This window comes from Dendrobates tinctorius, unplaced genomic scaffold (genome assembly GCF_039654945.1).
Source record: "Dendrobates tinctorius isolate UK_male_01 unplaced genomic scaffold, ASM3965494v1 ptg000060l, whole genome shotgun sequence".
NCBI classification, from domain to species: domain Eukaryota; kingdom Metazoa; phylum Chordata; class Amphibia; order Anura; family Dendrobatidae; genus Dendrobates; species Dendrobates tinctorius.
The window spans coordinates 64,901,190-64,925,037 of record NW_027361728.1 but is presented as its reverse complement, the minus strand read 5'-3'; the positions used below and the strand labels follow the sequence as shown (position 1 = coordinate 64,925,037).

Here is a 23,848-nt window from a genome sequence, read left to right as displayed (position 1 = left end):
TTGCAACATTTTGCAATAAAATACAATAACGGAACCAAAACATTGTATCTACCCCCAAAACAGTATCAATAAAAGCATCAGCTCGGGGTGCAAAAAATAAGCCCTCACCCAGCCCCAGATCCTGAAAAATGGAGACGCTGTGGATGTCGGAATATGGTGACATAAGCAAATAATTTTTTTCTTACAATTTTTTTTTCACCACTTAAATAAAAAAGAACCTACACATGTTTGGTATCTGCGTACTTATACTGACCTGGAGAATCATAATGGCAGGTCAATTTTAGCATTTAGTGAACACGGTAAATCAAAAAACACCAAGAAAACTATTGTAGAATTGCACTTTTTATTGCAATTTAACCGCACTTGGAATTTTTTTTTACCCATTTTCCAGTACACTATATGGTAAAACCAACAGTGTAGTGCAAAAGTCCAACTCCCCCCACAAAAAATAAGACCTCACTCGACCATATTGATGTAAAAATACAAAAGCTCTGGCGCTCTGAGAAAAAGCACAAAAATGGAAAATCCCAAGGTCGTGAAGGGGTTAAGAATACTGCATTTATCATTTTCATTTCAGTTTACATTATTGATAAAAAAAAAGGATTCCCTTGTATCCTCTGTCACAAGCATGGACACTCAATAATTGGAGGTGCCTATATGGGGGGCAGCTGTAGCTGGATATATACAGTTGTGCTCGAAAGTTTGCATACCCTGGAAGAATTTTTGCTTTCTTGGCCTTTTTTCAGAGAATATGAATGATAACACCAAAACATTTTCTCCACTCATGGTTAGTGGTTGGGTGAAGCCATTTATTGTCAAACTACTGTGTTTTCTCTTTTTAAATCATAATGACAACCCAAAACATCCAAATGACCCTGATCAAAAGTTCACATACCCTGGTGATTTTGGCCTGAGAACATGCACAGAAGCTGACACAAATGGGTTTGACTGCCCACTAAAGGTAACATCTAGTGAAGGGTGAGCACTAAAATGCTCGGGTGTTCGTTGTTTGGGTCGAACAAATAGGAATACTCAGGTGCTCGACCTGAGCAACGAGCCCAATGTAAATCTATGGGAAACCTGAGCATTTTTGCCACGACCCCCCCCCGGGTGTCTTTTTAGGGGCCAAAAACATCGGAAATCGATTTGAACAGTGCTCAAATGACATGGGAACATCATGGGGAAGACCCCTGGAAGCAATTCTGACTCTCAGGTCACTGCTGTGAACAATGTTGTCAGAGTCTTACGTCACTTTACCTGGCGCACAATAAAACATACAAAAACAAAATCAAAATTGATTTTCCTGGGAATTATGTTAAGTGACATCCTTTCCAGTGTAATGATTTGTATGCAAGGCAAAATAAATAACCCAAAACAAAAATGTCCCTCCACCACTTGGGCTATCTTCACACGTAGCGTTTTGATGCGTTTTGCAACTTTAGCATTGCTTTCAACCAAGACAAATGTATTCACTGGGAAATGTCATTTTAATATTTTACAACCTTAGCTGGCCATGTGGTGTGTGACACATCATCAGACACATCCTGTTTCATTTATGAAGGAGGGACTGTTAAAGGAGGAGGGGCCATCAGTCAGACTTTAATATTCTTAAAGAGACAGCAGTTGGTCCTCACTATTCTTAGAGAGTCATCAGCCGGCTATGCTTTGTTCCCATTATTAAACAGTGGGTCTCCTATACCGTTATTGCCTATGCATTGAATGCAATGCCTGCCCCAAATTTGGGCGCACCCCAATAATCCACTGAACAGACATCCTGAATGGCGACATGAAACCAAAGTTCCCATTATTATAAATTTGGTAGTCCCATACTGTTTTCCAATGCATTTATTGAAGACCTGCCCTGCCCCAAAGTTACATGCACCCCAATAACCCTTTGAACCAACGTACTGGATGGCCACATGAAACCCAAGTTCCCATTATTCATTTGTTTTTCCCATATTGTTTGCCCATGAAGTGAATGCAAGGCCTGCTCAAAATTTGCATGACCCCTAATAACCCTTTGAATCAAAGTACTGGATGGCCACATGAAAGCAAAGTTCCCATTATTATGATTTTTTTTACTCCCAGAAATTTTGCCTATGAAGTGAATGCAAGGCCTGCTCAAAATTTGCATGCACCCTAATAACCCTTTGAATCAATGTACTGGATGGCCACATGAAAGCAAAGTTCCCATTATTATGATTTTTTTACTCCCAGAAATTTTGCCTATGAAGTGAATGCAAGGCCTGCTCAAAATTTGGAAGCACCCCAATAACCCAAAAAACAGACGTTCTGTATGCCCACATGAAACCAAAGTTCCCATTATTATGTTTTTTTTACTACCAGAAAGTTTGCCCATGAAGTGAATGCAAGGCCTGCCCCAAAGTTTAACGCTCCCCAAAAACCCTTTGAATCATTGTACTGGATGGCCACATGAAAACAAAGTTCCCATTATTATTAATTTGCTCCTGCCATACTGTTAGCTTATGCAATGAATGCAAGGCCTGCCCTGCCCCAAAGTTACACGCACCCAAAGCTGGACTGGCCATCTGGCAAATGCCCGAAGAGCCTTTCTGGTCATGGGCTGCCTTGTCTGCTACGTTTCTTACAGAATCGGTGTTCTCAAGACACCCATACTGTTAAAGCGGAGTTCACACGTGGCGGTTTTTTCGCGTTTTCGCGGCGGTTTTAAACACGCGATTTTGCCGCGAAAAATAAGCACCCCATGCAATCCTATGGGATTCCGCAATGCTGTGCGGAATCGCTTCGCGGTAAGCGCTGCGTGCTCCTTAATTTAGCGGAATCGCGGCGATCCCGCACCCATAGGATTGCATTGTTCGCTTACTTCTCGCATGTGGCTGTGCCCACCATGCGAAAAGTAAGCAGAACACTTGCGGATGGTACCCACGACCCGGAGGAGGAGACTGTCCTCCGTGCTTTGATTACCATATCCCTGTAAAAAATAGAATTAAAATAAAAAATATTTTTATTCTCACCTTCCGGCGTCCTGCGCAGCCTTCCCGCCTCTCTCCACGCTCCCGGTCCCAGTAATTCTTTGCGAGAATGACTGCGATGACGTAGAGATCTCGCGGGAGCACGACGTCTCACGGTCATTCGCGCAAAGGATTACTGGAACCGGGAGCGTGGAGAGAGGCGGAAAGGCTGCGCGGGATGCCGGAAGGTGAGAATAACAATATTTTTTATTTTTTTAATTATTTTTTACATTTTATCTTTTACTACTGATGCCGCATAGGCAGCATCAGTAGTAAAAAGTTGGTCACACTCGTCAAACACTATGTTTGACGAGTGTGACCAACCTGTCAATCAGTTCTCCAAGCGATGCTACAGATCACTTGGAAAACGCTAGCATTCTGCTAGCTAATTACGCTTGCAAAACGCTAGTTTTTCCGCGTGAAAATCGCGGGAATTTAAAATGCGATTTTCCCGCGGAATGGAATCCGGAATTCTCGCGGTAACATCCGCGAGAGTTCCGCTATGTGTTGTGACGGAGCACCAAGTCGCTGACTCCAGCAGGCCATGGGTATCATTTGAAATATGGGTCTTGTTGTAATTCTTCCTTTCCTCCATCCAGTGTAATATTAGTAATATATCCCATCTGGTTCTTTGGGACGGGGACAACATGGGCCTGTGTGATTTCAAATGCCAGGGCTGAATTTCAGCCCCAGTCCGTACCTGCACGCACCCCAATAACCCTTTGAACCAACGTACTGGATGGCCACATGAAACCAAAGTTCCCATTCTTATTTATTTGGTACTGCCATATTGTTAGCTTATGCAATGAATGCAAGTCCTGCCCTGCCCCAGAGTTACATGCACCCCAATAACCGTTTGAAACAACGTACTTGATGGCCACATGACAGCAAAGTTCCCATTATGATTTTTCTTTACTTCCAGAAAGTTTTCCCATGAAGTGAATGTAAGGCCTGCTAAAAATTTGTACGCACCACAATAACCCAAAAAAACAGACATCCTGTATGCCCAGATGAAACCAAAGTTCCCATTATTATGGTTTTTTTTTACTACCGGAAAGTTTGACCATGAAGGGAAATCAAAGTTCCCATTATTATTAATTTGCTACTCCCATTTGGATGCAACCCAATACCCCTTGGAAGAGACGTGGAGGATGGCCTCCTAAAAATCTTTTCCCAATTTAAAGGAGCGGGTCTCCTATACTTGTAACATTTCCCCTTAGGAGGTACACATCAACATACTGTGTAAACTTTTTTTTTTTACGGGCATTATAAACACCCTTGAAAACAATAACGTGGCTGTTGCTTCACAGAACACGTTCACCCTGGTGATCTAGTGGTGGTGTCTGAAAAGACGTGGAGGTTGGCCTCCTAATAATCTTTTCCCAATTTAACCCCTTCCTGACATCCGACGTACTATCCCGTCCATGGGCCCTGGGCCCCTATGCCCATGGACGGGATAGTACGTCTACCGTGATCAGCGGCGCCCACGTGGTGAGCGCCGCTGATCGCGGCCGGGTGTCAGCTGATTATCACAGCTGACACCCGGCACAATGTGTCAGGGGCGGTCACGGACCGCCCCCGACACGTTAACCCCCTTGCACACCGCGATCAAACATGATCGCGGTGTACCGGGAGTTAAAGGGAAGCATCGGCAGGGAGGGGGCTCCCTCCGTGCTTCCCTGAGCCCCCCACGGCAGCGCAATGTGCAGCGCTGCTGCCGGGGGCTCCTTTCCTGCAGGCCCCCGAATCCAAGATGGCGACGGGGGCCTTCGGGGGCCTGCAGGAAGCTGGCTTCCTCAGTGCCTGCAAAGCGCAGGCATGAGGAAGCCTTCTGCAGTGCCTGTGACAGATTGCTGATATGTCACAGTGATCTGTGATGTGACAGATCAGCAATCTGTCACAGGACAGTGATGTCCCACCTGGGACTATTTAATAAAGTAAAAAAAAAAATAAAAAAAAAGTGTTAAAATAAATTAAAAAAATCGCTAAATAAATTAGAAAAAAAAAAAAAATATTCCCCCAAATAAATCCATTTTTTAGAAATAATAACAAACAAACAAACAATAAAAGTACACATATTAGGTATCGTCGCGTCCGTAACGACCCGCCCTATAAAACTGTCCCATTAGTTAACCCCTTTAGCGAACCCCTTAAAAAATAAAAATAAAAAACGAAGCAAAAAATAATGATTTATTATCATACCGCCAAACAAAAAGTGTAATAACGCGCGATCAAAAAGACGCATATAAATATCCATGGTATCGCTGAAAACGTCATCTTGTCCCGCAAAAAACGAGCTGCAACACAGCATCATCCACAAAAAAATAAAAAAGTTATAGCTCGCAGAATAAAGCGATGCAAAAATAATTATTTTTTAAATAAAATAGTTTTCATTGCATAAAACCGACAAAACATAAAAAAACGACCTAAATGAGGTATCGCTGTAACCGTACTGACCCGAAGAATAAAAACGCTTTATCAATTTTATCGCACGCGGAACGGTGTAAACGCACCCCCCCAAAAGAAATTCATGAAACGCTGGTTTTTGTTCATTCTGCGTCCCAAAAATCGGAATAAAAAGCGATCAAAAAATGTCACGTGCCCGAAAATGGTACCAATAAAAACGTCAACTCGTCCCGCAAAAAATAAGATCTCATATGACTCGGTGGGTCAAAATACGGAAAAATTAGAGCTCTCAATATGTGGTGATGCAAAAACTATTTTTACAATAAAAAGCATCTTTTAGCGTGTGACAGCCGCCAAACATAAAAACCGCCATAAATAGTAAATCAAACCCCCCGTTATCATCCCCTTAGTTAGGGAAAAATAATAAAATAAAAAAAATGTATTTATTTCCATTTTTCCATTAGGGTTAGGGCTAGGGGTAGGGCTAGGGGTAGGGCTAGGGTTAGGGCTAGGGTTAGGGCTGAGATTAGGGTTAGGGGTGTGTTGGGGTTCGGGTTGGAGTTAGAATTGGGGGTTTCCACTGTTTGGGCACATCAGGGGCTCTCCAAATGCAACATGGCGTCTGATCTCAATTCCAGCCAATTCTGAGTTGAAAAAGTCAAATGGTGCTCCTTCCCTTCCAAGCTCTGCCATGCGCCCAAACAGTGTTTTACCCCCACATGTAGGGTATCAGCCTACTCAGGTCAAATTGCAAAACAATTTTTGGGGTCCAATTTCTCCTGTTACCCTTAGGAAAATAAAAAGTTGGGGGCAAAAATATCATTTTTGTGGAAAAAAATGATTTTTTTATTTTCACGCCCGAGCGTTATAAACTTCTGTGAAGCACTTGGGGGTTCAAAGTGCTCACCACACATCTAGATAAGTTCCGTGGGGGGCATAGTGTCGAAAATGGGGTCACTTGTGGGGAGTTTAAATAGTTTAGGTACATCAGGGGCTCTCCAAACGCACATGACACCCGCAGACCATTCCATCAAAGTCTGCATTCCAAAACGTCACTACTTCCCTTCTGAGCCCTGACGTGTGTCCATACAGTAGTTTTCTCCCACATAGGGGTGTCAGCGTACTCAGGACAAATTGGACAACAACTTTTGGGGTTCAATTTCTCCTGTTACCCTTGGGAAAATAAAAAAATTGGGGACTAATTGATCATGTTTGTGGAAAAAATAAGATTTTTTTATTTTCATGCCCTGGCATTATAAACTTCTGTGAAGCCCTTGGGGGTTCAAAGTGCTCACCACACATCTAGATAAGTTCCTTAGGGGGTCTCGTTTACAAAATGGGGTCATTTGTGGGGGTTTCCACTGTTTAGGTACATTAGGGGCTCTCCAAAGGCAACATGACACCCGCAGACCATTCCATCAAAGTCTGCATTCCAAAACGTCACTACTTCCCTTCCGAGCCCTGACGTGTGTCCATACAGTAGTTTTCTCCCACATATGGGGTGTCAGCGTACTCAGGACAAATTGGACAACAACTTTTGGGGTTCAATTTCTCCTGTTACCCTTGGGAAAATAAAAAAATTGGGGACTAATTGATCATGTTTGTGGAAAAAATACGATTTTTTTATTTTCATGCCCTGGCATTATAAACTTCTGTGATGCCTTTGGGGGTTCAAAGTGCTCACCTCACATCTAGATAAGTTCTTTAGGGGGCCTAGTTTTCAAAATGGGGTCATTTGTGGGGGGTTTCAACTGTTTAGGTACATTAGGGGCTCTCCAAAGGCAACATGACACCCGCAGACCATTCCATCAAAGTCTGCATTCCAAAACTTCACTACTTCCCTTCCGAGCCCCGACGTGTGCCCATACAGTAGTTTTCTCCCACATATGGGGTATCAGCATACTCAGGACAAATTGGACAACAACTTTTGGGGTCCAATTTCTCCTGGTACCCTTGGGAAAATAAAAAAATGGTGACTAAAATATCATGTTTGTGGAAAAAATACGAATTTTTTATTTTCACGCCCAGGCGTTATAAACTTCTGTGAAGCACTGGGGGGTTCAAAGTGCTCACCACACATCTAGATAAGTTCCTTGGGGGGTCTAGTTTACAAAATGGTGTCATTTGTGGGGGGTTTCCACTTTTTAGGTACATCAGGGGTTTTCCAATCGCAACATGGTGTCCGATCTCAATTCCAGCCAAAAATGTCAAATGGCGCTGCTTCCCTTCCGAGCTCTGCCATGCGCCCAAATAGTGGTTTACCCCACATGTGGGGTATCAGCGTACTCAGGACAAATTGTACAATAACTTTTAGGGTCCTATTACCCTTGGAAAAATAAGAATTGAGGGTGAAAAGTTCATTTTTGTGGAAAAAATATGATTTTTTAATTGTACGGCTGTTATAAACTTCTGTGAAGCCCTTTGGGGTTCAAAGTTCTCACCACATATCTAGATAAGTTCCTTGGGGGGTCTAGTTTCCAAAATGTGGTCACTTGTAGGGGGTTTCCACTGTTTAGGTACATCAGGGACTCTCCAAACGTGACATGGCGTCCGATCTGAATTCCAGCCAATTTTGCATTGAAAAAGTCAAACGACGCTCCTTCCATTCTGAGCTCTGCCATGCGCCGAAACAGTCGTTCCCCCCCACATATCAGGTATCAGCGTACTCAGGACAAATTGCACAATAACTTTTGCAGTCCAATTTCTCCTGTTACCCTTGGTAAAATAAAAAAAATTGAACCTGAAGTATTTTTTTTGTGAAAAAAAGTTAGATGTTCATTTTTTTTTAAATATTCAAAAAAATTCCTGTGACGCACCTAAAGGGTTAATAAACTTCTAGAACGTGGTTTTGAGCACCTTAAGGGGTGCAGTTTTTAGAATGGTGTCACTTTTGGGTATTTTCTATCATATAGACCCCTCAAAGTGACCTCAAATGTGATGTGGTCCTAAAAATAAAATGGTGTTGTAAAAATGAGAAATCGCTGGTCAACTTTTAACCCTTATAACTTCCTAACAAAAAAAATTTTGGTTCCAAAATTGTGCTGATGTAAAGTAAACATGTGGGAAATGTTAGTTATCAAGTTTTTTGTGTGCTATATCTCTGTGATTTAAGGGCATAAAAATTCAAAGTTGGAAAATTGCGAAATTTTCAAAATTTTCGCCAAATTTCCGTTTTTCTCACAAATAAACGCAAGTTATTTGAATGAAATTTTACCACTAACATGAAGTACAATACGTCACGAGAAAACAATGTCAGAATCACCGGGATCCATGGAAGCGTTCCAGAGTTATGACCTCATAAAGGTACAGTGGTCAGAATTGTAAAAATTGGCCCGGTCATGAACGTGCAAACCACCCTTGGGGGTGAAGGGGTTAAAGGAGCGGGTCTCCTATATTAGTAATGCCCGTACACTAAGTGTATGGGCTGACAAACATTTCTCCCTGGGGGGTACACATCAACATAATGTGTAAAAAAAATTTTTTACGTGCATCAAAAACACCCTTTAACACAATAACGTGGCTGTTGCATCATGGATAACGGTCACCATGGTGACCTAGTGGTGGTGGATGATGAAGAGAAAGAGGAGGATAACAGCAAATAGCCAAAATCAGGAAGCGTATACCCATGTGTGGGTGTGAAGAGGTGCATGGGAATATACCTCCCAAAAAATGACACTGGATTTGAGGATATGTTTCACTGTTATCATTCGGTGGTGTTGAGAAGTCTGGCCCAATCCAGCCCTTGTTCATTTTTATAAGAGTCAGCCTGTCAGCATTTTCAGTTGACAGGCGGATGCGCTTAGCAGTTATAATTCCACCAGCGGCACTAAACACCCGCTCTGACAAAACACTAGCGGCAGTTCATGCCACGTGTCCAGCTTGGATATCCAATAATTATAAGGCACAGAGGAATCATGGAGGATGTTGGTACGGTCAGCAAGGTACTCCCTCAGCATCTTCCAAAACGTTGCACTCCTTGTGACAGCACCCCACGCCTAAGGGCCATTGCGATGGGAGGATCTGAGAAAACTCTCCCAGAACTTTGCCAGTGTTCCCTTGCCTCAGCTGAATTGGAGTTGTCTCTCTTTCGCCTGTACTCCTTGGTTGTCCAACTAACTGTGACCTCTGCCGCGAGCGTTTTCAGATGGGAATTTTTTTAAATAATTCCACAACAAGGGCCTTCTGGTACTGCACCATTTTAGTACACCTTTCTACCTCTGGAAGAAGAGATTGAAAGTTTTCCTTGTAGTGTGGATCTAGAAGTGTCACCAACCAGTAATGATCGTCACCCAAAATTTTGACAATACGAGGGTCACGGGAAAGGCAGCGCAACATAAAGTCAGCCATGCATGCCAGACTGCTAACAGGCAAGACTTCCGTGTCCTCACCAAGAGGACGACTGACCATGCTCTCCTCCTCCTCCTCCCTGTGCTCAGGCCATCCACGCTGAACAGACGGTATGACAGTTGTATTTGTAGTACCGTGTATAGCGCGTGAAAGCAGCTCCTGTTCTTCCTCCTCCTCCTCTTCCTCATTGTCAACCAATCCATGTTGTGATGACGTGAGGCTGGGCTGTGTTTAATCACCCTGTATGGTTCATTGTGCTCCTCCTGCAATGCATCCTCTTTCATTGTGAGTAGAAAGCATTTCAGAACACAGAGAAGAGGGATGGTGACGCTAATTATGGCATCATCGCCGCTCACCATCTTGGTGGACTCGTCAAAGTTTTGTAGGATGGTACATATGTCTGACATCCATGTCCACTTCTGAGGACTTATGTGTGGAGTCTGAACTGAATACAGCCGGCCTTGTTGATGCTGGTAGTCAAAAACTTCCCTCTTCTGCACACAAATCCCCTTTCCAACATATGCAGTGTAGTTCCAATGCGTGGGGACATCACACACCAGTTGGTGAGCCGGAAGCTGCAAACGCTGCTGAAGCACAGAAAGGGCGGCGGAAGCTGTAGCCGACTTTCTAAAATGGGCACGCAGGCGGCGTACTTTTACATGCAGATCTGGCAGCTCCGTGTAGCTTTTGAGAAACCGTTGAACGAGGTTAAGCACATGGGCGAGGCATGCTATGTGTGTGAGCTTGCCTCAGAGACGCCACCAGGTTCTGGCCATTGTCACACACAACCAGGCCTGGCTATAGATTCAGTGGTGTCAGCCACAGATCTGCCTGCTCTTTCAGAGCTGTCCACAACTCTTCAGCATTGTGTGGTTTGTCACCTAAGCATATTAGCTTCAGCACAGCCTGTTGCCGCTTGGCTGAGGCAGTGCTGCAGCAGTGCTTCCAGCTTGTGACTGATGTGGTCATTTCAGAGATGGAGGATGAAGAGGAGGAGGAGGCGCAGAAGCTGTAGACTGTGGGGGGCAACCCTGATTGAGGTAGGGCCCGCAATCCTGAGTGTTAGGAGAACGTATTCCATTCCAAGGTCCGACTGGGTTCCAGCTTCCACTATGTTAACCCAGTGTACTGTCCCTGCCCACAAGCACTTGTCCACATGTCCGTGGTTAGGTGGACTTTCCCAGTAACAGCATTGTTGAGGGCATGGCTAATGTTGTGGGACACATGCTTGTGTAATGCGGGGACGGCACACTGGGAGAAATAGAGGCGGCTGGGGACCGAGTACCTTGGGACTGCCACCGTCATCAGGTTGCGGAAAGCTTCCATCTCCACGAGCCTAAAAGGCAACATTTCAAGCGCAAGCAGACGAGAAATATATGAATTTAGTAGGGTAGCCTGTGCGGCTTTGGCAGCGTATTTCTGCTTGCGTTCCAAGGACTGGGGTATGGACAACTGAACGCTGCGATGGGACAAGGACGTGCTTGATGATGGTGCTAGTTGAGTGTGTACGACGACAGGTGCAGGGCAGGAGGCATCTTCGCAGGCACCATGGACAGGGGATTGTCTTCCACGCATAACAGTGGAAGAAGCAGTGGTGTCAACCGCAGACAGTGTTCCTAGACCTTGGGGTTCGGCCCACAAAGTCAGGTGTTTTGCTGCCATGTGCCTGATCATGCTGTTGGTGGGTCAGGCTGGTAGTTTTGCTACCCCTGCTGATGCGGGCATGGCAAGTGGTGCAAATGGCCTTTTTGGGCTTATTGGCAGAGTCTTTAAAAAACAACCAGACCCGGGAAGACCTAACATTTGTACTGGCAACTTCCATCATGTTGGTGTTACAGGGAACGGTTGCCCGTCTTCTGTCTGTGGCCACCACACTGCTTCCTGCCTGTTGGGTTGCTATGCCTCCCTGCCCCTGTGTGCTGCTGTCCTCACTCTGCATGCCCTCCTGCCAGGTTCGGTCATTTAGGCTAAGTGCACACGTACCGGAACTCTCGCGGAAATTACCGCGAGAAGTCGCATTTTAAATTCCCGCAATTTTCCCGCGGAAAAACTAGCATTTTGCAAGCGTATTTAGCTTGCAAAATGCTAGCGTTTTCCAAGCGATCTGGAGCATCGCTTGGAGAACTGATTGACAGGTTGGTCACACTCGTCAAACATAGTGTTTGACGAGTGTGACCAACTTTTTACTACTGAGGCCGCCTATGCAGCATCAGTAGTAAAAGATAGAATGTAAAAAAAAAATAAAAAATAGTGTTATTCTCACCCTCCGACGACCCGCGCATCCGTTCCCAGTAATCCTTTGCGAAAATGCCCGCGATGACGTCAGTTCTCGCGTGATCGCGACGTCTCGCAGTAATTCGCAATGACGTCGCGCGAATGACCGCGAGACTTCGCGATCCCGCGAGATGGGACGTCATCGCGAGCATTTTCGCAAAGGACTACTGGGAACGAGAGCGTGAAGAGAAGCGGGAAGGCTGCGCGGGACGCCGGAGGGTGAGAATAACAATATTTTTTATTTTTAAATTCTATTTTTTACAGGGATATGGTGCCCAAAGCCCGGAGGACAGTCTCCTCTCCTCCGGACCATGGGTACCATCCGCAATTGTTCTGCTTACTTTCCGCATGGTGTGCACAGCCACATGCGGGAAATAAGCGGAACAATGCATTCCTATGGGTGCGGGATCGCCGCGATTCCGCAAATTAATGAGCATGCTGCGGTTTTTACCCCGAAGCGATTCCGCCGCGGTAAAAACCGCAGCATTAGCACAGCATTGCGGAATCCCATAGGAATGCATGGGATGCTTATTTTTCGCGTTTTCGCTGCAAAATCGCGCGGTTAAAACCGCCGCGGAAACGCGAAAAAAACGCCACGTGTGAACTCAGCCTTACTCTATCATCCACCACCTCTGCTTCCGCACCCTGGTCCTCCTCCTGACTTTCAGCCAATTGTCTCATCATGCACCTCTTGTGACACGTTCCCACCGTCGCCTTTGTGTGTACGTGGCTGCTCAAATATTTGGGCATCGCTACATGCGATTCCTCTTAACCTGCTTGAAGTGCTTCGGGAGAGAGGCCTGAATCTCTAAATGGAAAAAGCGAACAGCTGTTCAGAATGTCCAAGTGTGGGATCAGTTGTCTCTGGGTGCGCGGCCTGGTGGGAGGAAGGAGGATCAGGGTGAGGAAGACAAGGTGGTGGTGGCAAAGTGACTGGAAGCATTATCCGCTAACCAACCAGCAACCTTTTGACACTGCTCTGGGATCAATAGTGGTGTGCTGCTGCCGTTCCCTAGTAATTGTGACAGTAAGGTCGAGCGAGAAAATGTGGGTGTTTGGTTGTGGCCCAATTTCAGCTTGTCCATGTAATTGGCCTCGCCCTTTGCATGCACCATCACGTCCCTGTCCCTTGGCATGGGCCTTGCCCATTTTAAATGGACTACAATATTTTGCACGTTCACTACAAAAACCTGACTTTGGAGCGAACTTATATGTGATCCGTGTACGGAAAAACCACAGTTTAAACTATCTGGACTGTAGGTAACATTTTTTTGTTATAAATAGTTCAATTGAGCTAAAAAAAAATGCCCTAATTTTTAGCCCATAGATAGGTGGGGCCTGTGACAGAGATCCCCCCCATTTTAAATGATCTGGCCTGTTTTTTATTTTTTATTTTACAGCAAAAGTGTGTCAAGAAGTAGGCTAAGACACAGAAAAAAAAAGAAAAAAATCAATAGAGCCCTGAAATGGCACAATTTTGAGCACAATGATAGGCGATCCATATGGCGGACAAAACACAGTGTAAACTATCTGCCCTGCAGGTAAAGATTTTTTTTAAGCAAACTGGTGTCAAGAACTTCTATAAGACACTCCAAAAACATTTTGAAGTACCACAAAAATGGCAGAATTTTATGCGCACTCAGATGTTATCGCTGTGATGGCCAAACCTGTTTAAAATAGCTGTATTTTAATGCTGTACTATGGAAAGGATCTGGCAGTATTCTGCAGTACCAACAAGCAAATGTAGAAAAAAAAAAATATGTGCTCTGGATTGCTTTAAAATAAAATTATCAGGATTAAGATACAGAAGCAAAATTATTCCTGACCACTGATAGGTGGGGCTATATATATATATATATATATATATATATATATATATATATATATATATATATATATATATATACACACATACACATACATGGTCAATATCTGTAATAGGTAACAGTAGCAGCAGCAGGCAGTAATGGAATGGACCTTCTTGCTGTATGCAATAAAGTATGCCACATACACTGCCTGCCTAGCACTGATATCTATATACCCCGTAATTAGTCCTTAGAAGGACTGTTGGGTTAGCTGTATTTGTGGATTCAACAATGGAAAACCCACACTAGCTGATGCCCCCATTAATATCTTCAAGAAGAAGCACAAACCTCAAAGATATTTTAGTCCACAATTGGTTTAAAACAAGATCCAATAATTGGTTACCTGGCTTTAGAGCAATAGGTAATCATAATTGCAGGACTTGCACTTTTTGTCCCTACCATGTCACCTCTCACATTCTGTAGATAGGCAATATTACACACAGGGTCCATGATTTCATCTCCTCCCCCGATCTATTGTTGCGTCATCTTCTGTCCATGTGTTTTTATCTATATCGGCAAAACCATTCGGCCACTATTGTTTTGGTGAATGTTTTTAACCTTTTTTGTCTTTTGTTTATCCGGACAGATGAGGCCATTTGCGCTTTGTAGCAACACTTGATGTAATCAGGTGGGTTGATCCTTTTTTTATTCAGTGTCTCGTCACTTCTCCCTCACCTTTGGACCCGTAAAGCGCACACAGCGCAAAATGCCTGTAATCCACTGTTGTCTCTGCACATATCTCCCGCCACCATATTTTAATCACTTTGAATAAAGGATTGCAACAGGAACAATGAGTGCTGCCCTTTATTTTTCTCTGGACATTTTGTTGCACTGCTTTTTCTGGTAACACCTGAGTTCCTTGTTTCTCCACCGGATTTCCATGGAGATGATCAGCAATGCACACTAAGGCCGGGGTCACACTAACCGACGCAAAATACGGTCAGTATTTTACATGCGTAATACGGATGAATGGCCCCTAAAAGGTGCTCCGTATGTCATCCGTAATCAAGGTGTGGTCGCGTATTTTGCGCATGTCAGCATCCGTATGTAATCCGTATGGCGAGATTTTCTCGCAGGCTTGCAAAATGGACATATAATGGAGCCCTATGACAGGGTTTCTAACAGAAACGAAATAATAGATATAGACACATAGAATGCATGTATATATATATATGTATTCTATGTGTCTATAGCTATTCTTTCATTTCTTTATTAAACCTGTCAGTGTGAGTTTACTGTATAGCGCACTGAATTGCCGGCTTTGCTAAAAGACACCGGGTGCGTATTTCTCGCAAGTCGCATGTGTGGTCCGTGTGTAATCCGTATTTTTTGCGCACCCATAGACTTGCATTGGCATACTACGGCCGTAGTACGCTGACAATCACAGCATGCTGCGATTGGCACGGACCGTAGAATACGGATGAGAAATATACGGCTGGTGCGAGTGACCCCATAGAGAATTATTGGTCCGTTTCTAATGCGTGCTTTTAGCGCCTCTCACTCGGCCGTATTCCTCGCCAGTGTGACCCCGGCCTTAATACTAGCATACTGGTCCTGGTGCTGAGCTTATTTTTTTCTACTGACTGACTTGGGGAATATTATTAATGTCACCCATTGTGAAGTAATAGTGTCCTCTAATCTGCCCCCATAATATATTATCTCCTAAATGCCTCATACAGTAATAATGACCCCATTTGCTACCATGAATAAATAATGTACGGTATGTTCTTCATTCTGATCCCCAAAGATTGTCACCCATCTTGTAATGATGTACCCCATCCTATAATAATTTCTCCTGTCCTGTAATAATGTCCCCCATAATAGCCCCTTTGTTTAATATTTTCCACCATCCTGGCCTCTTCCCTTAATAATGTTCCCCATCTTGGCCCCTTTCTTTAACAATCTTCCCCATCATGGCCCTTCTTTTTAATAATATTATCCATATTGTCCCCTTCATTTAATAATGCCCCTTGCCCTTGCCCCCTCCTTCAATAATGTACACTGTTCTTCTGCAACACATAAAAAATGGTGCCTCTTTCCTGTCCACCCTCCCACAATGAGCAGTGTCCTCTTCATGCTCCACAGCTGGTTTGGGGTCGATGCCATACATTGCAGTGATGACATGCGCCACCACCAACGGGCATGTCTATTTCAGCTGCTGGACTCTGACTGGCTGGTGGCTTGAAAAGCTACTGAGAAGCAGGGGGCAGGAGGTTCTTTGAGTCACTATACATTTCAACTGAATGTGCGCTGAAGGACACACATACAGAAAAAAGGTATGCTGGTGTCGTCAGGCCCCTTCCTCAATGGACCCAGCCAAGGTTGCACCTTCTGTGACTGCGATTGTTGCTCTCTTGATCAGTGCCATCAGCTGCAACAACCCTCCCCCTTCACACACCCAATGTATAGTGTATAAATGTTGATTTTTTTGTCCCTTAGCAGGTGGTTTCCTATGGGCAGTCTACCGGCGCAAACCCACTATGCCTGTAGAAAAACCGAGCCATAAGAATGAGCAGCACTCCTCTGGTTGTCGCCAATAGATTCACTAAGGATCTGTAAACACCATAAATTTGCTCTTTTGCTGCCATACAGCATCATACCTCCTTTTTTCACTTCTACAACTTATCGTTGTTTGCTTACTAGGTTATTTTAGTGTTTTCTTTTTCCCGTAGATAGTGCTTTTTTTTATCACTGCCCCTGGCTCTATTTCGTTCAGTGTAAAATTAGCACCCAAATGAAAGTTCACTTGTATTTTTTGGAATTTTCTGCTGTGATATTGCGTGGTATGAAATCCTGCTGTCTGTTTAGAAGTAGGGATGAGCAAGTAGTGAAGTTTCGGACTCGTTATACTCGTACCGAGTATACCGTAAGGCCGGGATCACACACAGCGAGATACGGCTGAGTCTCGCAGGTTAAAACCAAGCTCTGGCGCCGGCACTCCGGAGCGGAGCGTGCAGCCGCACAGCAATACATGGAGCTGCACGCTCTGCTCCGGAGTGCCGGTGCCAGAGCTTGTTTTTAACCTGTGAGACTCGGCCGTATCTCGCTGTAGTGTGACTCCGGCCTAATACTTGGGTATTCGGTACGATTAGCGAGTCTAATGATAGTCAATGGAAAATGCGAGTAATTGTCTGTTGGACCCTACAAAGCGGTCTGGGGGCCGAGGAAAACGCAAAAAATGTGTAAATGTTAAAAAAATGTATGCTGTAAACATATGTATAAAACATGGGGGCACCTGGTCAGGCGCTGCACGAGTGGTTTTACACCACTGCTTCACTAGAATGTACAAACACTATTTGAAGTACAGTGGTTTCTTGCCGGCAGAGCGGGACTCGTACGCCACTTACGCAGTGCCAGCAGTGATATCTCAGAAGTGCCGTAAGAGCGAGTGATGATGGAGGCAATCTTTTGACAGCTAAGTGTGTAAGTGGTGTAAGGAAAGCGATCTACCCTAGGGGCTGTGTGATGGTTAACGCAGGAAAAAGCCACCCATCATCATCATCACAAGGGATTCACAATAATAAAGCTTGGATTACTGTCCTTGTTGTTCCACTGCCACTGGCCAATGTGTAGGCATAGACATAGTGTCTTCACAACATTAGCCCTAGGGGCTGTATCATGGTTGATGAAGAAAGCAAGGCAGGTCTGATGGGCCAAACAATGATGAAGCAGTTAGGACTACTAGCATAGTAGTTGCAGTGTCTAGTGTCCAGGCATAGCCATAGTGTCTCCAAAAATTAGCCCAAGGGGCTGTATCATAGTTGATGAAGGAAGCAAGACAGGTCTGAAGGGCCAAACAATTATGATGAAGCTAGGACTACTAGCATAGAGGTTGCAGTGTCCAGGCATAGCCATAGTGTCTCCAAAAAATTAGCCCAAGGGGCATGATAGCATGGTTGATGAAGGAAGAAGGGTCTCACTCTCACCACAAGTGCCTCCGATGGGAAATATTAATTAGCATAACATTATTTTTAGCTTATTGACCATGATGTACATGTGGCAGAAGCAGGATTTGAAAACATGTGTAAGAAGAATAGAAGAGGCTTGCATGGGAAGGGATGAATGTGATCACCAATTTTTTTAAAAATAACGTTTTGGGTGACTTTAGGTTGGGATATTGTTATCTGTAGGGCTTAAATACTGTTGCAAAATCCAGTCCTTGTTAAATTTTATCAGAGTCAGCCTGTCTGCATTCTCTGTAGTCAACCGTGTGCGTGTATCTGTGATGATTGCCCCAGCGGCACTGAAAACACGCTCTGACATCACACTAGCAGCAGGGCAGGCCAGCACCTCCAAGGCAAAGAAGGAGAGGTCGGGCCAACAATGCAGCTTGGATACCCAGTAATTAAACGGTGCAGAAGCGTCTGGAAGGACGCATGTATGGTCACTTAGATAGTTGTTGACCATCTTGTTCAACTTTTCCCTCCTTGACATTGCTACTGTTCCAGCAGAGTCCTTGGTGATGAGCCGGTTTATTGAAGATGGCCCAGTTTGTGGACATTTTACCACTACCTCTTTTGGACCTGCTTGGCGTGTCTCTCCCCTTTAATGTCTGCTGTTGCACAGAGCTGGTACCTGTGCTAGCAGTGGTGTCTGAGGGTGCTGTTGCCATCAAATGATCGACAACAGCCTTCTTGAAGAATTCCATTGTGAAACCCCTTGGTGACTGCAACAGTAGCAAAGGAAATTTGTCCTTGTACCGTGGGTCTAGAAAGGTGGACAACCAGTATAGGTTGCTATTGAAAATGTGGATTACGCGAGGGTCTTGGCACAGACAGTCAGATATGAAGTGTGCCATGTGTGCCAAGCTGCAAAGAGGCAAATCTTCTGTGACCCCAGAAGGAGGAACAATACCCATCCTCTCCTCACACTGATTGTCCTCCTTCACCTCCTCCTCTCCAGCCCACCCATGCTGGACAGACATGAAGCTGGGGTTGGGATTCCCCTCTGTAGCATGAGGTGTCCCCTCGGTACCACTGAAAAAGAAGTCCTCTCCCTCCTCATTTTCTTCATCATCATCTTCATCCCCCAATGTTACCTGATGGTATTGGGTGGGCTGGGTAGGATCACCCATTGTGAAATCTTGCTCCATATCCAGCTGCTGGGCACGCAAAGATTCCATTTTTTGATTCTGCAGCGATTTTTTCAGCAGACATAGCATAGGGATGGTTATGCTGATAATAACCTGATCACCACTCACAAGCTTGGTGCAGTACTCAAACTTATCAAGCACCTCACAGATATCAGCGATCCATACCCACTCGACAGTTGTTATGTGTCTTGGCTGAGTCTCAGTGTGACGGGCATGTTTAAGCTGGTATTCAGCAAGTGCCCTCTGCTGCTCACTTACCCTTGCCAACATATGATATGTTGAGTTCCACCGTGTTGGCAGGTCACGAATGAGTCTGTGGTTTGGAAAATTAAATTGCTTTTGAAGTGCTGCAAGACCATCAGCAGCGGTTGAGGAATGGCGAAAATGGGTGCTAATACGGCACATAGTTTATAGGATGTTCATAGAGGGTTAGGTGTAGGAGGGGCTACCATGTAGTAAGAGAGAAGTTTCTAGGAAATTAGATCAGACGGGGCCAGGGTGCCAAAGTGTCCACATGGGCTATAGGCTCGGACAGCTCGGCAACCACATAACGTTAAAGTGCTGCAGCCCATGTTACCCACAGCAACTGTGTGTCATAGCAGTGGGCCAGTGCAGGCAAGGAAAGATGTGGTGACTTATCATCTAGGCAGATGCTTTTAGGGCAGTAGTCGGTTGGACTGAGGAGATGAAGGAAGTTGGAGCTTCGGCGAGTTCGGTACAGATAGGTCGGATGCTTTACCAGAGGCAACCAAACCTGGTGACTGATTTCAAGTCTGGGGCGAAACAGACAGAAGGAATTGTCATCATGGTGAGGTTAGGCCAGGAAGGAACCGGGGAGCAGTCTAGGACGGTACTGCACAGAAGTGACAGCCAAGCAGGGAAAGATGAGGAACCAAATGAATATCATGATGAGCCAACTGTGGATGTAACGTGTGAAGTATTAAGTAAAGAGAGTGTTCAAGTTTACCCAGACTGTTATGAATGGGTCACCGAGGAGGCGAATGCAATAGGCTATGCCACCAGAACACCAGAGAGGTTGGTCACTCAGTGGATTGCAGACCCCTGATCTTAACAACACAACTAGCAGTAGCCGGGGAGCGTTCCTACGCTGCCCTAGACACTTCGTCACAGCCGGAGGACTAACTAAGCCTAAAGACAGAAAGGTGAAATCTAAACTGCCCCGGAGCAGATCCCCAAAGGAAAAGACAGCCCCCAAACATATATTGTCGGTGAGACAAGATGAAGAACAGACACAGAACGAAAATAGACTGAGCAAATGATGGGGCCCACACTGACTAGATAGCACAGGACAGAAAAGGCACTGTCTGCAATCACACAAAAACCCTAAAAATTCCAACACGACTGATGTACAAAAACACTGAGGTTTGCACAACCTCGCCCCCACTATATCAGCACTCAGGTGTGAACTGGCAGCTAGCAGCAGGCTAATACAGCAGGAGACTGAACAAGCAAACACAAGATACCAAAATACAGGGCAGGAGCCAGCAGCCCCAGGGGGAGCAAGCTGACCCCTGACAGCAAGGCAAAATCAGATGCAAAGGTTTAGCAAATGACACTTAGCTGGAAAATGCAGGATCAGGCAGGAGACAGATATCCTCAATAAGCAAAGAAAGGAGTATCAACAGCAGCCACTGAGAGAAATCTGCTCGCTTATGTACTCCCAGTCACTACACCGCTCCTCCAATCATCCTCTGCAGCTGTTGGATTAACACCATGTTGACCAGCTCCACTACCAGCAGAATCCACCAGAGGGAGCCTTGCCTCAAAAGTCGGATTAATAGAGTTCACAACAGTACCCCCCCTTGAGAAGGGGTCACCGAACCCTCATCCACACCACCAGGCCGATCACGATGGGCCCGGTCAAAAGCACGAACCAATCTCTCGGCATGAATATCAGAAGCAGAGACCCAAGAATTATCTTCCTGGCCATAACCCCTCCACTTGACCAAGTATTGGAGTCTCCGTCTAGCCAGACGAGAGTCCAATATTTTCTCTACCTCATACTCCAAATTACCCTCAACCAATACAGGGTCAGGGGGCGCTGCCACAGGAACTACTGGCTCCACAAACCTTTTCAACAATGATTTGTGAAAAACATTATGAATCTTGAACGTACCTGGAAGAGCCAAATGGAAAGAAACAGGGTTAAGGATTTCCAAAATCTTATAAGGTCCAATGAACCTTGGCTTGAATTTTGGAAACGCAACCTTCATCGGAATATTTTTTGAGGACAATCAAACCATATCAACCACTTTGAACCGGGGACCAAAGGTCCTATGCCGGTTGGAAAACCATTGGGCCTTTTCCTGAGAGTGGGGCAACTTGTCCACTACTTGGTCCCAAATCTGCTGCATTTTGTCCACCACAGAATCCACACTTGGGCAAGCAGAAGCCTCCACCTGCCCCAAAGAAAATCGAGGATGAAAACCAAAATTACAGAAAAACGAAGACATCAAAGTGGCGGAACTAGCTCTATTGTTTAGAGTGAATTCGGCCAAGGGCAGAAATGAGACCCAGTCATCCTGATCAGCAGATATGAAACATCTCAAATAGGATTCCAAATTCTGCTTTGTTCTCTCAGTTTGTCCATTGGTCTGAGGATGAAATGCAGAGGTGAAAGATAGCTGAATTTTCAGTTTAGAACAAAAGGCCCTCCAAAATCTGGAAACAAACTGGACTCCTCTGTCTGACACAATGTTCTCAGGAATCCCGTGCATATGAACCACCTGTTGTAAAAACAGGGGCACCAACTCAGAAGAGGATGGCAACTTCGGGAGTTGTACAAGATGGACCATCTTGGAAAATCTATCACAAATCACCCAGATAGCAGTCATTCTCTGAAAGACAGGGAGATCAGAAATAAAATCCATTGAAATATGGGTCTATGGCCTGCTGGGCACCGGTAGGGGCATCAACAAGCCACTAGAACGAGAACAGGACTTGGACCTGGAACAAGTCCCACAGGACTGCACAAAATTCCTGACATCACGAGATAAGGCAGGCCACCAAAACGACCGACTCACCAAATCTCTGGTACCAAAAATACCCGGATGACCAGCCAGTGCGGAGCAATGAATTTCAGCCATCACTCTTTTCCTCCACTGGTCAGGGACATACAATTTCCCCACAGGGCATCGTTCAGGTTTGTCCTCCTGAAATTCCTCCAGGGCAAGTCTCAAATCGGGTGAAATGGCGGAAAGAACCACACCCTCACCTAGAGTGGTAGTAGGCTCGGTCACATCAAGAGAATCCGCAAAGAAACTCCTAGAAAGGGCGTCCGCCTTAACATTCTTAGTGCCCGGAAGAAAGGTGACCACAAAATTAAAATGCATGAAAAACAAGGCCCACCTAGCTTGTCTAGGATTCAAGTGCTTGGCTGATTCAAGATAAGTCAAATTCTTGTGGTTGGTAAGGACCACAACTTGATGTCTAGCTCGCTCCAACCAATGTCTCCACTCTTCAAATGCCCACTTCATGGCCAACAACTCCCGATTCCCCACGTCATAGTTACATTCAGATGGGGAAATTTTTTGAGAAAAGAGGGCACACGGATTCATCTTAGAGGTTACCGGATCCCTTTGAGACAAAACGGCTCCTGCACCAATCTCAGAAGCATCTACCTATACCTGAAATGGGAGTGAAACATCAGGTTGCCGCAGAACCAGAGCAGAAGTGAATCTCCACTTAAGCTCCTGAAACGCCGAGACTGCCTCTGGAGGCCAATTCACCACATCACCTCAATGTGCCCCTGATGAAGTCACAGTTGTGACGACACGCGTCGGGTTATGGGAGCAATCCCTGGTCCTCCTACACCATTTTTATGCATGATGGTTATTTGTACTCAATGAGCATGTCCGTCATTATTCTATCTGCCTGCTGCCTTGGGTGGTAAAGTATATGGGAGGGGAGGTGTATTTCTTATCTTGCTACACACTCTGGTTTTGGTTAACCCTATAGTTCCTCTTTGAATTTTTAAACACGGGTTAATATAGTGACTAGAGTTGAGCGAAACGGGTTGAAAAATTTCAAAAGTCGCCGACTTTTGGTAAAGTCCGGTTTCATGAAACGAAACCCGACCCTAAGGTGAGGTCGGCCACGAGATCGGCGACTTTAGCGTCAAAGTCGCGTTTCAAAAGTTTGTTTTCCGCCCTTTTTCAGCCAATCAGGATCCACGGACACTGTGGGCAATGTGATGACATAGGCAGGGGTCACCACCATCTTTGAGAAGGGCATGCAAGTGATTGGCTTCCTTTGGGGGGCGTCACAGGGGGTATAAAAGGGTGTGCACGCCGACCGCCATGTTACTCATGCTGATCTCAGAATAGAGAGAGCTGCTGCTGCTGCTGATTCTGTAGGGAGAGCGTTAGGCAGGGAAGAAGACACCAAAAACTGCTTCTGCTGCTAGCGATTTTGCCTGTACAACACACCAGTCACTGTGTGTGCAGTGCAAGTGGAGGCTATATTTTGCTGGATCAGCTGTGTTGGTTGTTAGGCTGCCTTATAAGGCTTCCTGATAGCTGTAATAATAAGTCGAGGACATGTTCCGTTCTTACAGACCTCCACCTTCTAGTTTTGTCTGCTTTTCAAACAGTTAAGTATATTTGCTGTTTGATCACATTCAAAACTATAGAGAGACAGCGTGTGTCAGTCCGTATACTTAAAAAACACGGAGCTTGACAATTTTATGGACACCGGACAGCGGTGTACGTGCACGCTCCTCTCTCAGTACCGTGTAACGGCTGTTATCACGGCCACAGTGAAGCTATCTGTGTGTCACTCTGTAAGGATAAGTCGAGGACATGTTCCATTCTTACAGACCTACACTATAGGGAGATTCCTATTCTGCCCAA

The 23,848-nt window shown here is 45.1% G+C and overlaps 1 long non-coding RNA gene across 2 annotated transcripts in view; it reads left to right on the top strand.

The window, feature by feature from the left end:
* LOC141092665 (uncharacterized) overlaps positions 1 to 23,848 on the top strand; it is a 38,965-nt gene that overhangs the window by 2,106 nt on the left and 13,011 nt on the right. For both annotated transcript variants that reach the window (XR_012232872.1, XR_012232871.1), the window contains exon 2: positions 14,472 to 14,513. This is a non-coding gene — a long non-coding RNA (uncharacterized lncRNA). The remainder of the gene's footprint in view (positions 1 to 14,471; positions 14,514 to 23,848) is intronic.